This window comes from Littorina saxatilis, linkage group LG9 (genome assembly GCF_037325665.1).
Source record: "Littorina saxatilis isolate snail1 linkage group LG9, US_GU_Lsax_2.0, whole genome shotgun sequence".
NCBI classification, from domain to species: Eukaryota; Metazoa; Mollusca; class Gastropoda; order Littorinimorpha; family Littorinidae; genus Littorina; species Littorina saxatilis.
In genome coordinates, this window is record NC_090253.1 from 9,357,396 (window position 1) to 9,373,223 (window position 15,828).

The window sequence follows — 15,828 nt, forward strand, 5'->3', positions numbered from 1 at the left end:
GCGTTGCGTTGCGTTCAGTTTCATTCTGTGAGTTCGACAGCTACTTGACTAAATATTGTATTTTCGCCTTACGCGACTTGTATTTAGTCAAGTTTTGACTAAATATTTTAACATCGAGGGGGAATCGAAACGAGGGTCGTGGTGTATGTGCGTGTGTCTGTGTGTCTGTTTGAATTGAAAATCAAAACTTTGTTTCAATGTCGTTGTTGTTGTAGTTTTTGTTGTTGGTTTTTGTGTGTGCTGTTTTTGTTGTTGTTGCTGCTGCTGCTCCTCCTGCTGCTGTTGCTGCTGCTGCTGTTGTTTTTGTTTTTGTTGTTGTTGTTGTTGTTGCTGTTGTTGTTGTTGTTGTTGCTGTTGTTGTTGCAGTCGCCGTCTTTATTACAGCTGGGTGGGTTTTTTTAATGAAAATATCCATTTTCTTTCCACAGGATACAGAAGTGGCTGCCCGGCTTTGGACATTCACCAAGCACAACAGTTTACACCCTGTCTGTTTCAAGTGTCTCTTTTCGCCTTCAGTATCTTAGCAGCATCTTAACAATAATCAGTTTCCAGTGATGATAGCACTAAGAGCCCACGCTTTTTTGTTATTATGCGGAGGCATTTGTCTGTGTGAACGGTGACATTCCGGAACTAATTTTCGGCAAACTTAGATGTTGCTCAGGGCTCCCCAAAGTGCGCGTCCCTGCGTCCTATACGCACTAGAAGCCGAAAACACGTGCTGGAAATATTGGGAGCGGTCCCGGTACGCACTAAACTTTAAACGAGCGGGTCCTTGGAAGCACTAAATTTCCATTATTGTTCGCATCGTAGATACCTTTTCAGACTGCAATCGTCAGCTATCGTACACAGTACAATATGCGTGACCACAACGTTTTACACCTGGACTTTTCGACTTTTGAACCCTTTGGACCCTCTAAAATTCCGCAGTGGGGGTCTATGTAACCTCTTCAAATTAAAAGTGGGGATCCTGGGAACCTCTAGGAGTGGCGTCCGTTGGGAGCCCAGTTGCTGAATACACATGTATTACAAAGTGCACAGACAGCTAACGCACGCTGTTCATATAAAGGACATTAAAAACTTGTTTTTATTTGGTTTTGAGCATTGTCGAATTTCTATGACGGAGTTTCTTTTAAATATTGACTGCCATCTTATGAACCATCTTTCCAAATGAGTTATATCACTCTCATTTGAGAATAACACCGTTACTATACAAGAAAAACAAATAGATTAAGCAGACTTTGGTTTCATCTCTCTTTCACTAAATATGTATCAACAATATATTGTCTGTACATAGCAATTGTTGTATCTTCCTCGCATGGTCGTGCTTTCGTAACGATTAAGAACAGATAAATGGTAATTGTTTACTATGAAGTAAAAACATGTTCCAGCTAAGATACAATTAGGCATTCAGCTGATTTAATCGAAATCATATCTTGAACTTACTTTAAGACCATTTTAGAATGACGAATGTCACTTGCTATTATACATGAATTCTGTGACCAAGATGTGATATTTAGATATTACATTCACAATAGAAATTGCAATAGCCTATTGTGAATAGTAATGAAACCCGGTTAAAACAGTACGATGACAAAGAGAACTGAGTGTACGATAAACTACCTAGATGGGTTTTTTTTAAATTATTTTACTTCAACACTAGTTCCACACAATTCATTCACGTGGAATATGTTGCCAGCTATTGCTTTGCAACGAGTAAACGCCAAAGACACTAATTGCTTCAAAAGCCAGAAAATACAGTAAAATCCCACTAGCCTTGGGCAATTTTTGCCTCGGGTATATCTCGGTTTTCTCTTTTAAATGGTGATTATAGCACTATTAAGAAAATACCAAGCCAAGAACCACTTAGACAGTTTAAGTACATCGGCTGTTTTTCGTTCGACTAATGATTAAGTCCGTGCAGTTTGAGAGTCTTCATTTGTTTCTTTGCATTTTTCCCTTTTCCGACGTATCAGTCTGTCGTTTGATCCTTTTATTTCTGTAAGAATCATTATCCCGAAAATAAAGATGAATAAACATTTTCTCTCTCAAAAAAAGTTGTTGTGTTGGTGAATGTGTAATTTAGTATGTGGCTGATTTTCAGGTGTGATATATTTGATGTGTGTTGCTATCCTCGTGTTATTTTGGTTTTTTTTTTTATTTTTTATCTCAAGAGAACTTAAATTTGTTGATGAATAACGTTGGGGGGGGGGGGGGGGGGTTAATAAAAAAAATCAAATAAAAGTTAAATGCTTTTTGCACAATCACCAACCTGCATAAAAACTAAACTACTTCAGTTTCTGTTACACAGACTCAGACAAACAAATACGCATGCACAAACGCCAACACACACACACCATCCCCACAAACACCACCACACACACTCTCTTTCGTTTCTGTCTCTCTCTCACACACACCCACCAGCACACACACACACATACACACACATACACACACACACACACACACACACAAATACACACACACACATACACACACACACACACATCAATTCATTATTTCAAACACCACCACTCACACATTACGCGCACGCACACAAACCAACAGGCACACTGGCACGTCGGCGCACACTCATGCACACACACCCGAACTCACACACACACACACACACACACACACACACACAAAACAAACACACACACACACAAACACAAAACAAACAAACACGCACACACATACACACACGCACACACACAAAAACAAACAAACACACACACACACACACACAAACAAACACACACACGCACACGCACACACATACATACATAAACAAATGCATTCTCAAACATATAATTCCTGCATACATACGTACATGCCTAAATGTATATAACACTGGATGAATACCCGCTTCGCAGGGTAGCCGGCTTCGCCGGAAAGAAGTAGAGCCGAATACCCGGCTTCGCCGGGTGAGTGGCGCATCGTACGCCGGCTTTGCCGGGTACCCGGCTTCGCCAGGTAAGTGGCGCACCGTACGCGATTGACGCCACACAAAGGAAAACTTCTAAAATAGTAACGGGAATATGGTTTGAGCGTTGTGGACAGTGAACTTCTAAAAATAGTAACAAGAATATGGATTGACGCCACACGGAGGAAGGGAGATAAACGCAAAACACTGGAGAGGATAAGGAAGAGTTATTGGGAATGGATCTGGGAAGCTGAGAGCACGTGTTGACAATTTTCATCGACCAGATTGTGTCCGGGGTGTACCTGAATATGCCCACCAAATTTGAAGCAGATTCATCGAGAACTTTGGCCGTGCATCGGGAACTGACACACGGACACACGGACACACGGACACACACAAGTCGTATATAGATATAGATGTGTGAATGTATGCCAACAATCAGGGTGAATTAAATCAGGCTACGAGGGTGAAGAAACATTGCATTATCTCAATTGGCATTTTCTAGAAATGGACGGTGAGTCTTTCAATGACTGACACTGCAGGTCTTTGCATCTTGTCTGCCATGTTTGGTAAGATCCTATCGTTGCGCTGACACTCAGACACCGTACTAGCTGTTTTGTTCAATAGCGTTGTTATACAATCAGCGTAAAGTCCTAAACAACACGGTTATGAACAGTACCTATGAAGCTACCAATGCTGATCACGATTACCCTGCAGAAAAATCAAAGTTCATTTACCTGTCCACAGAGTGGCATGTACTTGTCACATTTACCGGCGTAGAAAATATCAAGGAAACTGTCAAAATACACGCTCAATTCTACAATGAACACTGTCTTCACGATCCGCTTTGTCAATGATAACAATGTCAGGTATGTTTGCATTGCACGTGAAGGACAGTGCTGTTTACCCGTGAATTGTAAAAATGTAAAACATTTTACCGCGATTTGTAAAATGTTTTGCAAATCACGTAAATTGTCCCGATATTTTCTTGTCATCTCCAAAGTCAAGGGATCTATTAGATTTTTTTTTTATTTCATTACTTTAATGTCCCATCGCTGGGAAATTCGGGTCGTTTCCTCCCAGTGGAAAGCAAGCAGCAACAAAGTCGCGCCACCCCAAAGTCAAGAAATCTATTAGATTTTTTTCCCATTACTTTATTGTCCCATCGCTTGGAAATTCGGGTCGTTTCCCAGGGGAAAGCTAGCAGCAACAGAGTCGCGCTACCCCTAAGTTAATTTTTTTTCATTACTTTATTGTCCCATCTCTTGGATATTCGGGTCGTTTCCTCCCAGCGCAAAGCTAGTAGCAACAGGGTCGCGCTACCCCAAAGTCAAGGGATCTATTAGATTTTTTTTTAAATTACTGTATTGTCCCATCGCTGGGAAATTCGGGTCGCTTCCACCCAGCGGAAAGCTAGCAGCAACAGAGTCGCACTACCCCAAAGTCAAGGGATGTATTAGATTTTTTTTTCCATTACTATATTGTCCCATCGCTGGAAAATTCAGGTTTGTTTTCTTTGTTAAACAAACTAGTGTATCAAGAGGCTGGCTGGCTGCCCCTCGATGAGGAAAAAGGACTAAAGTCGGCCCAGTACGTATCAAGAGCAAGTACTTTTGACAATGCTGTGAACGAAGAGCTAACTGCTGAGTTCGACACAATAACCTCGGCCTCTTTCTTTCTTTATTTTGGTGTTTAACGTCGTTTTCAACCATTCAAGGTTATATCGCGACGGGGAAAGGGGGGAGATGGGATAGAGCCACTTGTTAATTGTTTCTTGTTCACAAAAGCACTCATAAAAAAATTGCTCCAGGGGCTTGCAACGTAGTACAATATATGACCTTACTGGGAGAATGCAAGTTTCCAGTACAAAGGACTTAACAGTTCTTACATACTGATTGACTAAAATCTTTACAAACATTGACTATATTCTATACAAGAAACACTCAACAAGGGTAAAAGGAGAAACAGAACCGTTAGTCGCCTCTTACGACATGCTGGAGAGCATCGGGTAAATTCTTTCTCGTCCCAACCAATATGGGACTCCCCCTAACCCGCGGGGGGTCCTCGGCCTCTTACCAAAACCTAAAAAGAAAAACACCCAAAATACAATAAGCAACGATCCCACTAGCAGACTATATGTTCAACCGATATTCCAAGAAAGTGGGGGTAAACCCAGGTAGGATGGCCCACATTCCCATTCACTCCTTCCCATTTTGGTTCATGGAATCCCCCATTATCATCCCTGATCATGATCTGGGTGTAACAAAAAAAGATAACCCTGTACTTGTCTCATCAATAGTAAAAGAAATAATCTGAAACAATAACAAAGATCACCTACAAATATTTACTTACGGCTAAAAAAAATGATGACCAAGCTGACTGTGCTTTTGTCATTCCTGACCTCAAAATAAGTTCAAAAAATAAAAACTCAACAAGGATGTGTCCATTTTCACTGCAGAAATGTACGTTATCTTAAGAGCATGCCACTGTATCAATGACCCCCCTCGACCTCCAACAAGAGTCGTGATTCTCTCCGACTCAAAACCAGCATGACTGCTCTTCAAAATGGTTCTAGAAACCGTGAGGAGCTCGAGCCTCAGACGGAAATATTGTTCCTCTGTCACCAGATCATTGCCTCTTGAACAGAACTGACCCTTAGCCTACGTACTTCCCCCCCCCCCCACACACATGGATCAGAGGCAATGATATGGCTGACAGAGAAGCAAAAGAGGCTGTCACAGATCAAGCAGCATTTCATGACATAAAATTAATAAAGACGGGAGCAAAACACAAAATGGCCAAAGTTGCCTGGCGTCACTGGGAAACAGAATTAAAAATAGAAGGCAATGCCCATGGTTGGCCTATTCTGCCCCGACAAACAAAACAAAATAGGCCTACACTCCCCACCTCCCTCCTTAAAATACTTCGCAGCATTTGTACGGATGGATAAATTGGCACTCTTCACACATAGCCAGAAAGGCTGAAAGCCCCTGTGAGTACTGTTCTGGAGACTTGTCTACTATCAAAAAGTCATTTAGCACATGGACCATCTGCCTCAAAGCTAGTTTCTCTGTTGCCACCCAATGTAGCGCTGTGCTAAGAGTGTCGAAAAGCTGACAACTATAGCGCTGCAGCCCATCGGGAGGCATCTATCAAAGAAACACAAGTCACGCCACTGTATGCCAACAGATGGTATTGACTTGGGTGCAACGGAATGATTCTGAAAGCATCTGCTATATCTGTTTTAGCCATAAAACATCCCCTTCCCAATGCTTGCATGTATTGAACAGCATCATCTATCGTCTGGTACCCAACCTAGGTTCGCTCTGCCGGGATGCCGTCATTGATGGAGCTGCCTTCTGGATGTGAAAAATGATGGAACTTCCTTTTATCTTTTGGGGGTACTTGGCCTAGTGGTGACACTCTAAATGTAGAAAATGGGAGTTGTTTGAATGGACCTATCAATCTTTGGAAGGACAGTTCTTTGTTAATTGTGTCGTCCACGACTGTGGGGTCGTCTAATGCTGACTTCAAATTGTTGAAGTCAACGTCGAAACAATACCTAAAAGCTAAAACTAGTTTGTTGGCGAGATCCGGCCTGTAACCTTCGAGCCACTTTTCCAATTGCTTACTTTATACAGGCGTTGGGGGGTTGTCTCCCCTTGCTGTTGCCAAACTGCTGGTGGCAGGGGATCCCGATTGAAATGGCTGTGGATTGCCGAATTTTTGGAGAATTTTGGGGTTTCCTGTCATAGGGGAGGAGCAGCGGAAAGCAGGATGGGCCCTGAGGCACCGGTAGCATTTGTGCTGGGACGAACGGAAATCCGTCTGGGACGGTAAATCCAAATACAAAGAGACTGCCAACGTTCCAAAACGTTTTTGAAACGTCTGGGACGGAACAACTCCCATGATTTCATGTCAGATAACGCTTTAACCACAGGCACTGATGACTACTTGCTTCAATCACCACTTAGTGTCCTTCCCCCCTGCAACGCAACACATAGTACCTGAGACGAGTTGCCCAGAGCGGTTCGCCTCGGGTCGCCCGCACTGCGCATGACAGAAAGCCGTTTCTTGGGGCAGTGCAGGAAAGCGCTCACGAAGCACTCAGCGAGCAGCTTTGAAATAATTATGCTCGCCCACCGCGCGCTTCGTCCAAGATGGCGGCGGTGTTTAAACTGCGATGCCGTGTAGCGTGTTGCGGTCTTCTCGGCGTGGTTTTCGACGTGATCCGAGGGATCCACCGCTTTTCAAGGTTTCTGGGACTACCCCAGCTAAAATTCCCATCATAACGACGTTCTCTCTGACAATGACCGAATCGTCTGCTAGTTTAAGAAGTACAACGTTTTCATATCTTGCAGCATTCGTGCCTTCTTCGTCGCCATCTTGAAGCGATTTGTCTCGTTATGAGCCCGTTGCATAGACCAATCCAGAGCGACTTTGCTCTGAGCGGGCCGCTGTGATTCTGAGCAACACATGGCTGGTGCAGACCTGTGGCCAAGGTCTTGTCGGCTATGTAGCGGCTTTACGCATATGCGCGGAGCATACGGACACCGTAAGATAGAAACGTGGTAGGCATGACGCGAGCGTAGCGAAACTTGCGCTGCTACGTTCACCGTAAAGTTACGACAGCTCCCCCTGTCGTAAACTTTTGCGCAGCACGCGTGTAACGAAGAAACATGGCGGGCAGGTTATTTTTTCGGATGCTTTTGCGGCGTTACTTCAGGCGTCAACGGATTTTGCTGAACAAATCCTCATTGCTTTGCTTTTTTTTTTTCTAGCAAGGTGTGGATTTCAACTTCACTAAAATGTCCGCCGCAGTGCTTTGAAGCTTCAGCTACGACAACGCGATAAAGAACAGAACGAATACTACACTGAGCACAGACAGTTAAGGCTATTTGTTCAGTGGTATATCCCAGATGTTAAACAGCAGTTTTTGGGTAAAAAAAGATACGTGTATTTACAGATCAGTTCAGTCTTTCTTCTGCTAAAAAATGTGTTTTCTGGATCTGAGCAATACTTGGGTATGATGTCACAGGTCCTTGGCCACGCCTACCCTCAAAAATTGCGTTTTTTGACGGCATGATTCACTTTGAACCGTCGAAACGGTGTCTTAAACTGAACGCTATTTAACATTTGTGACATCAGAAAGTTTGTTTGGTGTCGTACCCAAAAGGGCATACACATTTCGTTCGAAATCCGTCGCGCAATCCTGCGTGTAAGAAAGAGCGACAAAAATTAAGATTTGTTATGGTGTTTTTGATGGGTAGCCGCAGTTGATAATGCAATCAGTCAAAAACTACAAATAGCAGCCTCTCCAAATTTCACAGAACGATGACAAAGACCCTCATCTGTATACGTTTTACTGTAGTACTTATAGCAAACTGAACCCGAGAATGGATGTTGTAACGGTTTTTCGTTACACATTTGTAAACATTTGTAACGTCCCAGAAAGAAATGTGACATGCACGCAACTTTGTATACTTTGCACAAAATGGCGCCATTAAATGTGTGCCAAGTTTCAGAAACATTCTTTTACGGGCTCAAAAGTTATGATCGTTTGTAAAGAGATGACAAATACTGTCCCTGGTGACTTTCGCGCAACTTGTTTTAATCACACTTTCTATAATTGTGTTTTCCGTTCTTCGATAGGATGTGTATAGCCTTCACAGATGATGCGAACAACTTGCTCAGTAGCAGTTTCAGAAAAGAACTGTTCACGTGTTTTGAACACAGCTGTGCTGTATAAGAAGGAAGTAAAGAAGACAAAGAATCAAAGACACAGAATAATGCAGACATGACGTCATATTGTGATTCCACAAATATGACGTCAGTTGGAAGCAACACTGGTTTTTTTCTCATCGTCGTCTTGATAGCGACGAGTCATAATCTGGCATTTGCTGTGATGAATCAGACAGCTGGAATGCTACGAAATGGAGCTGTGGAGATGGACAACGCCAGGTTTTTAAGAGTCTGTAACGGCCTTCTATACAGATAACCGTTATCTGACCGTTATGACACAGAGAGATCGCATTTTTGGTTGTCCCTTAATTCGTAAATAGTGAACATCAAGCTACGGGAACAGTCACACAAACTCAAAAAGTATAATTATTTGGAGCTCTTCTGATTATTTTTTTTTGTCATGCACACATACACACACACACGTAGTCACAGACAGACGGATGCATAAACTCACGCGCTTGCATACCATAACACCGTGCCAAAGACACATTTCAACAAGAGGCGAAGCCATCAAGGCTCACGTAAGAAATCGACAAACAGTAACACAAACTCAATCACTCCGTCACACACACACACACACACACACACACACACACACACACACACACACACACACACACACACACACACCAACAACAACAACACTGAAAAGACAAGGAGACACTAGATCTAGATCTGTCTGTCTGCATGTAGCCTACTTACAGGACACGACTGCCAACTAGTCTCGGCGCGCTCAAAATAATAATGACCGAGACTTTCAGTACTTCCTTCGCGTGACGTCTAACCCTCTTACGTCATAATGTGACGTCAATGTAATGTGACGTCTTCAAATGTTAGAGTTTCTACCACAGACATACACACACACGCACGCACAAACACACACACACACACACGCACAAACGCACAGACAGACAAAGTTATGATCGCATAGGCTACACTTACGTGAGCCAAAAACAAGTCGCGTAAGGCGAAAATACAACATTTACAGGGCCGGACTAGGCTAAGAGGAGGGGGGGGGGGGGGTTGCTAGAGGTGGTCCAGGGGGATATCCCCCCTGGCAGCAGGGGCGGACTAGTTCATTTTATGGGGGGGGGGGGGGTTTAAAAGTATATTGTGAAGATACGGGTGCGAAGCGCCGAGCCGACGGCGCGAAGCGCCTAGCTTGCTGGGGGGGTTCGGGGGCATGCCCCCCCGGAAAATGTTGAAAAAAAGGATGCAAAATGGTGCAATCTGGTGCATTCTGAGGATGATCATTACCAGTTTCAGGCAGCAGATTTTGTCACTGATTATAACCCCCAAAATTGAAACTCAATGTAAAATAACGAAATGCATACCTCATTCAATATTTTTATATTTATAAGATGGGTCCGGAAACCCTAGAACCCCCCCCCCCCCTCGTCTGCCCTTGGGCGGGGTCAAGGGGCAGAGCCCCTTGTGGGGGTCAGGGGGCAAAGCCCCCTGAAGCTGATGGGTAGGTCATATTCTGAGATAAGAAAATGGTCGCTCCTTGCATGAAACGGCATAAAATAAGCAATAATAAAAAATGTTTTAAATAAGTAAGGTACATGTTCAGGCTAGGGGGGGGGGGGGGTTGCGCAACCCCCATAACCCCCCCGGTAGTCCGGCCCTGATTTAGTCAAGTAGCTGTCGAACTCACAGAATGAAACTGAACGCAATGCAATTTTTCAGCAAGACCGTATGTACTCGTAGCATCGTCAGTCCACCGCTCATGCTCATGGCAAAGACAGTGACATTGACAAGAAGAGCGGTTTAGTAGTTGCGCTGAGAAGGATAGCACACTTTTCTGTACCTCTCTTCGTTTTAACTTTCTGAGCGTGTTTTTAATCCAAACATATCATATATATATATGTTTTTGGAATCAGGAACCGACAAGGAATAAGATGAAAGTGTTTTTAAATTGATTTCGAAAATTTAATTTTGATAATAATTTTTATATTTTTAATTTTCAGAGCTTGTTTTTAATCCAAATATAACATAGTTATATGCTTTTGGAATCAGAAAATGATGGAGAATAAGATAAACGTAAATTTGGATCGTTTTATTTTTTTTTTATTTTTATTTTTTTTTACAATTTTCAGATTTTTAATGACCAAAGTCATTAATTAATTTTTAAGCCACCACGCTGAAATGCAATACCGAAGTCCGGGCTTCGTCGAAGACTACTTGACCAAAATTTCAACCAATTTGGTTGAAAAATGAGAGCGTGACAGTGCCGCCTCAACTTTCACGAAAAGCCGGATATGACGTCATCAAAGACATTTATCGAAAAAAGAAAAAAACATTCGGGGATATCAATCCCAGGAACTCTCATGTCAAATTTCATAAAGATCGGTCCAGTAGTTTGGTCTGAATCGCTCTACACGCACGCACGCACACACACACATACACACACACACACACACACATTCACAACGACCCTCGTTTCGATTCCCCATCTATGTTAAAACATTTAATGTAACAACACGTTTAATAGCAGATCTTAACCAAGGGAAAAAATTCAATCGCTGAGCTTTGTGCAATTAACCTAAATAGTGGAAAGTGTGTGTCCCGACCACTCAGCCACCTCGATGTGATTTTGCTGACGTCATCGTCTAAAAATAGAACAGCGCAGTGGAGTGAGATTTTTTAAATGTTTATTTAAGTCATGAGGCTATAACGTTTGAGCCCATGCAAGAATGTTTCTGAAACTTGGCACACATGTAATGGCACCATTCTTTGCAAAGTATACAAAGTTGCGTGCATGTCACGTGTGTTTCTGGGACAAAACGAACGTTTACAAATTTTTAAAGGGCAGCTGTCGGGTTGCCTGATCTCAAAAATGCGCGGAGTCGCGTGCAAAAACGCGTTTAAGAGTTTTCCGAGTTGATTCAACTAAAGACTGTTGATTTGGTCCAGAAGAAGACACTTTCATCATTAGTTTGAAACCATTAAAATGCGTGAAACTTTCTGCTAGTTCTCACAATCCGCAAAAAAACGAAGCAGTTGGCAGGCCGAAACGACTCAAAATCCGCGACCGACAACTCTGTCAGCACAAGAAAGACGCCGCAGCGTTAGCCTTGCTGTGACGTCACTCGAGGAAGCCGATAAGGCCGCTGTGAAGTTTACAGTACAATGTAGACTACAGCTGGACATCTGTAATGCTGTACGCGTGATTGATTCTTGCACAAAGTAAAGTATTAGGATGGTGGTATCTTCTCAAGACCCACGTTCCCATTTTCTCTTCTTTGATCTGACCGACTGCAACCTTTACAAGTCATTTCTAAAGTGGTTCACATGCTGTTGCTACTCCTCCAGTCCACCCGGTTAAACCATAAAGTTGCTCAACCACAGACCCTCGTGTCCCTTGTCAGCAGACACTGTACACTTATGAAGAAGGTCCGCTTGAGGTGTCACACCAATTACCGTGTACGTGTGAGGTACTGAATTCAAGACAAAAGCCAACTCTGTCGGTGGGAAAATCTAGGAAAGAGATGATGATAATACATCTTCAGTTACTCACTCAAGTAGATAGACGAGATAAGATAAAGGGAAGAGAGACGGAGACAAAGATGAAACAGTGGATCTAGTGTGGAAAATGGGGGAGGGGGGTTCGGCCGCAAAAAATCAAAGATGAATTTGTCAAACTGTGTTTGTGATGGTTATCGTGTGTGGGTGTGTGTGTGTGTGTGTGTGTGTGTGTGTGTGTGTGTGTGTGTGTGTGTGTGTGTGTGTGTGTGTGATAACACGTATGTGTGTGTGTGTCTGTGTATATGTGTGATAACAAGTTCAAGTTCAAGTTCAAGTTTATTAGTCCATAACCCATGGGGGCATTTTGAACAATCAATACAATCAATACAATCATGATATATGCTAATATAATAAATAAATAAAATAATAAAAAAAAATTAAAAAAATTTTAAAAAAAAAATTAAAAAAAAATTATGAAAAACTGTTACAAATTCTATTAGTAAAGTCCAAAATATTCTCTAGCAATTTCTTTTTCTTAGTAGCAAACAACTTTTTAAATTTAAGTGCATTAGGTTTTTTCCAATAGTAAGGTGGTAACAACTCAGCTCTTTCTTCTTTGAAAAAATCACAGACAAATAAATAATGGAATTCATCACCTATGTCATGCGATACACATTTGGTGCAAGTTCTTTCTGACCTCGGGATGTTAAGATAACGTTCTTTCTGTACAGGTAAATTGTTGTTTAATGTTCTAAACTTCATCATTGAAACACATTGCTGATATGGCAGGGTTGTGACGTAGTCTTCACATGCAAAAATATCTTTGAACATTCGATAATTCCAAAACATATTTTTTGTTCCAATTTCTGTAAACCATTTATGGATATACTGGTCATATAGACTTCTTTTTACTTTCTTTTTAAACCATGTGCTTGAGTATTGAATATTTTCTTGAGAAGTCCAAAGGCCAGAGAGACCAATTTCATTTAAGGTTTTTTCAATGAAACATAAGTACTTGGATTCAATCATCTTGTTGATATACAATCTATAAGTAAAGCAATACACAATACTTGAAAATTTATTTTTATGAATAGGACTAATCAGTTTATACCAATAGCAAAGCATTCTACATTTCATATTAACATCTAGTGGATATCTTCCAAGTTCACCAAATATCATAGCATTTGGAGTTGATTTTTTTTTAGTTTGAAAACAATTTTATAAAAACGCAATTGAAGTTTAGTAGCAAGTTCACAGGAACCAAAACCCCATACTTCACATCCATACAATAAAATTGGAGCAATCATTTTATCGAACAGGTCAACTTGTATGTCCACAGGTAATGACAATTGTCTACAAGTGCGCAAAAGAACAAACATTGCCCTTGAGGCACGATCATTTAGATTCTTCTGTGCGACTGAAAATGTATTATTATAATTAATCTTAAGGCCCAAGTACATTACATCAAACACTACTTCGATTGAATTGCCATTGTACGTAAACAGTGGTTTATTTCTAATTTTACCTCTGGAAAAAACTATAACTTTCGTTTTGTTTACATTAATATTTAGACGCCATTTTAAACAGTATTCGTGCATTTTGTTTAAACATTCTTGCATGTTTTTTTCAGACTCTGAGCAGATCACAGTATCATCCGCATACAGTAATAAAAACATTTGAAACAAAGCATTTACATCCGTATCATCCATTCCAGCCACAATAGCCTCTCTTGACATAGATTGTAAACCATTACTGTTTTCCAACAGAAAAGGCTTTAGATCATTTAAAAATAGAGCAAAAAACAACGGTGACAAGTTTTCCCCTTGTCTAACTCCACACAAACTGGGAAAATATCCAGAACACTCACTATTAACTTTAACACAAGATTTGGCATTTTCATACAAATTTCTTACAGTTTTTAAAAACTTCCCATTAACATCAGAACTAACTAATTTCTCCCATAAAAATGCACGGCGAACTTTATCAAACGCTTTTTCATAGTCTACAAATGCACAAAACAGTCGCTTCTTTTTGTTGAGAAAAAATTTAATATACAATGCAAAGTAAAAACATGGTCTAGTGTTGAAAAACCTGTGCGGAAACCTGTTTGTTCTTGACCTAATTTGTTATTACTCTCCAAAAAGTTTGATAACCTATCATTTAAAATTGCACTGAAAAGTTTTCCGAAGCAGCTGAGTATAGTAATTCCTCTATAATTTGTGGGGTCAGCTTGAGAGCCTTTATTTTTGTACAATGGAATAATTTCACCTACGGCCCATTGTGTTGGAACCTTTCCTGACTGCAAAACAACATTAAACAACAATACATAAATATCAATCATTCGATCATGTGACGCTTTTAAATACTCATTAATTATTTTATCCTGACCGCATGCCTTATTGTTTTTTAGCTTGTCTATACATTTGATAACTTCCTCCTTTGTAAAAGGCGCATTAAGAAATTCATTACTTGCTTCATTTAAATGTTCATTACTATCATCCATTTCATTTTCATCACACTCTTGTAGTTTAGTGAAATGTTCGAAAAACTCAGAACAAGTTGGATAGTTAGTTTTGGAATTATTCTTTTTATTTTTATTTAGAAGATTCCAGTATGCTTTCGGGTCAGTACTTCTTAACTTTCTCAAAGTTTTAACGAACTCATTATGATACGACTTGCATTCCTTTTTTATTGTCTTTTTGTATTCTTTAAAAGCACTCTTTTTTTCATCTTCATTGAACACGTGTGTGTGTGTGTGTGTGTGTGTGTGTGTGTGTCTGTGTGTCTGTGTGTGTCTGTGTGTGAGTGTGTTTGTGTGTGTGTGTTTGTGTTCCTCGACGCGTGACAATATCTGCAAATATGTTGAACAAAAACAGGGTTCAAGTGGAACAAAAGCAGGACTGGGGGGACGGAAGACATGTTATGAACTCCGTTTTTTACTGCGAAATTTTGGCCTGGGAGAAGTCACCCCATCCTAAGTTTCTCTTCACCTACCCGTGAAGTATGCTTGAGGGCTTGACTAGACAACCCGATTGCGCCCATTACACGGCATAAAGAGAGCACCGTTCAACCCGGCCGATTCCGCGGCTGACGTCACGCGTCCAAGGGAAGTAATTTTCGAGCGGGCTGCATTGACTCGGCCAAGAATGCAAACTTTCTTCGATTAAAGACATTGTAGCATGTCTAAAGTCTTCGGACTTGTGTTATCAAGCTGTCAAAATCACCAAGTAACTTTTAAGTTAAGTTTCAGTTGCATGATAACTCATTCCAAGGAACAGATTTTGAGAGCCACAACCCGACAGCTGCCCTTTAACGGAAAGCCGTTACAATGTCTATTCTCGGGTTCTGTTTGCTTTAAGAACTAGCGCGAATACAGACGAGGGTCTTTGTCATCGTTCTGTACAATTTGGAGATACTGCTATTTGCAGTTTTAGATTTATTGCTTATCAACTGCAGCTACCCAGACCCAGACGCCAGATAAACTTTTTGATTTAAAAAATGTCAAAATATATTTCAGTTTTAGAAACCGTTTCGACGGTTGAAAGTAAATCACGCTGTTATAAAACGCAATTTTTGAGGGTAGGCGTGGTCAAGAATCTGTGACGTCATACCCAAATATTGCTCAAACCCAAGAAACACATTTCTGAGCAGAACAAAGACTGATCTTTAAATACACGTATGTTTCTGACCAAAAA

The 15,828-nt window shown here is 41.1% G+C and overlaps 1 protein-coding gene across 1 annotated transcript in view; it reads left to right on the forward strand.

Annotated features, from left to right (window-relative positions):
* The window catches only part of LOC138975225 (uncharacterized), a 39,490-nt gene extending 37,436 nt beyond the window's left edge, over window positions 1-2,054 (forward strand). The window contains exon 5 of the mRNA XM_070347885.1: window positions 429-2,054. The gene's annotated coding sequence lies outside the window, so the exon portion shown is untranslated. The remainder of the gene's footprint in view (window positions 1-428) is intronic.
* The last annotated feature ends 13,774 nt before the right edge of the window (window positions 2,055-15,828 follow it).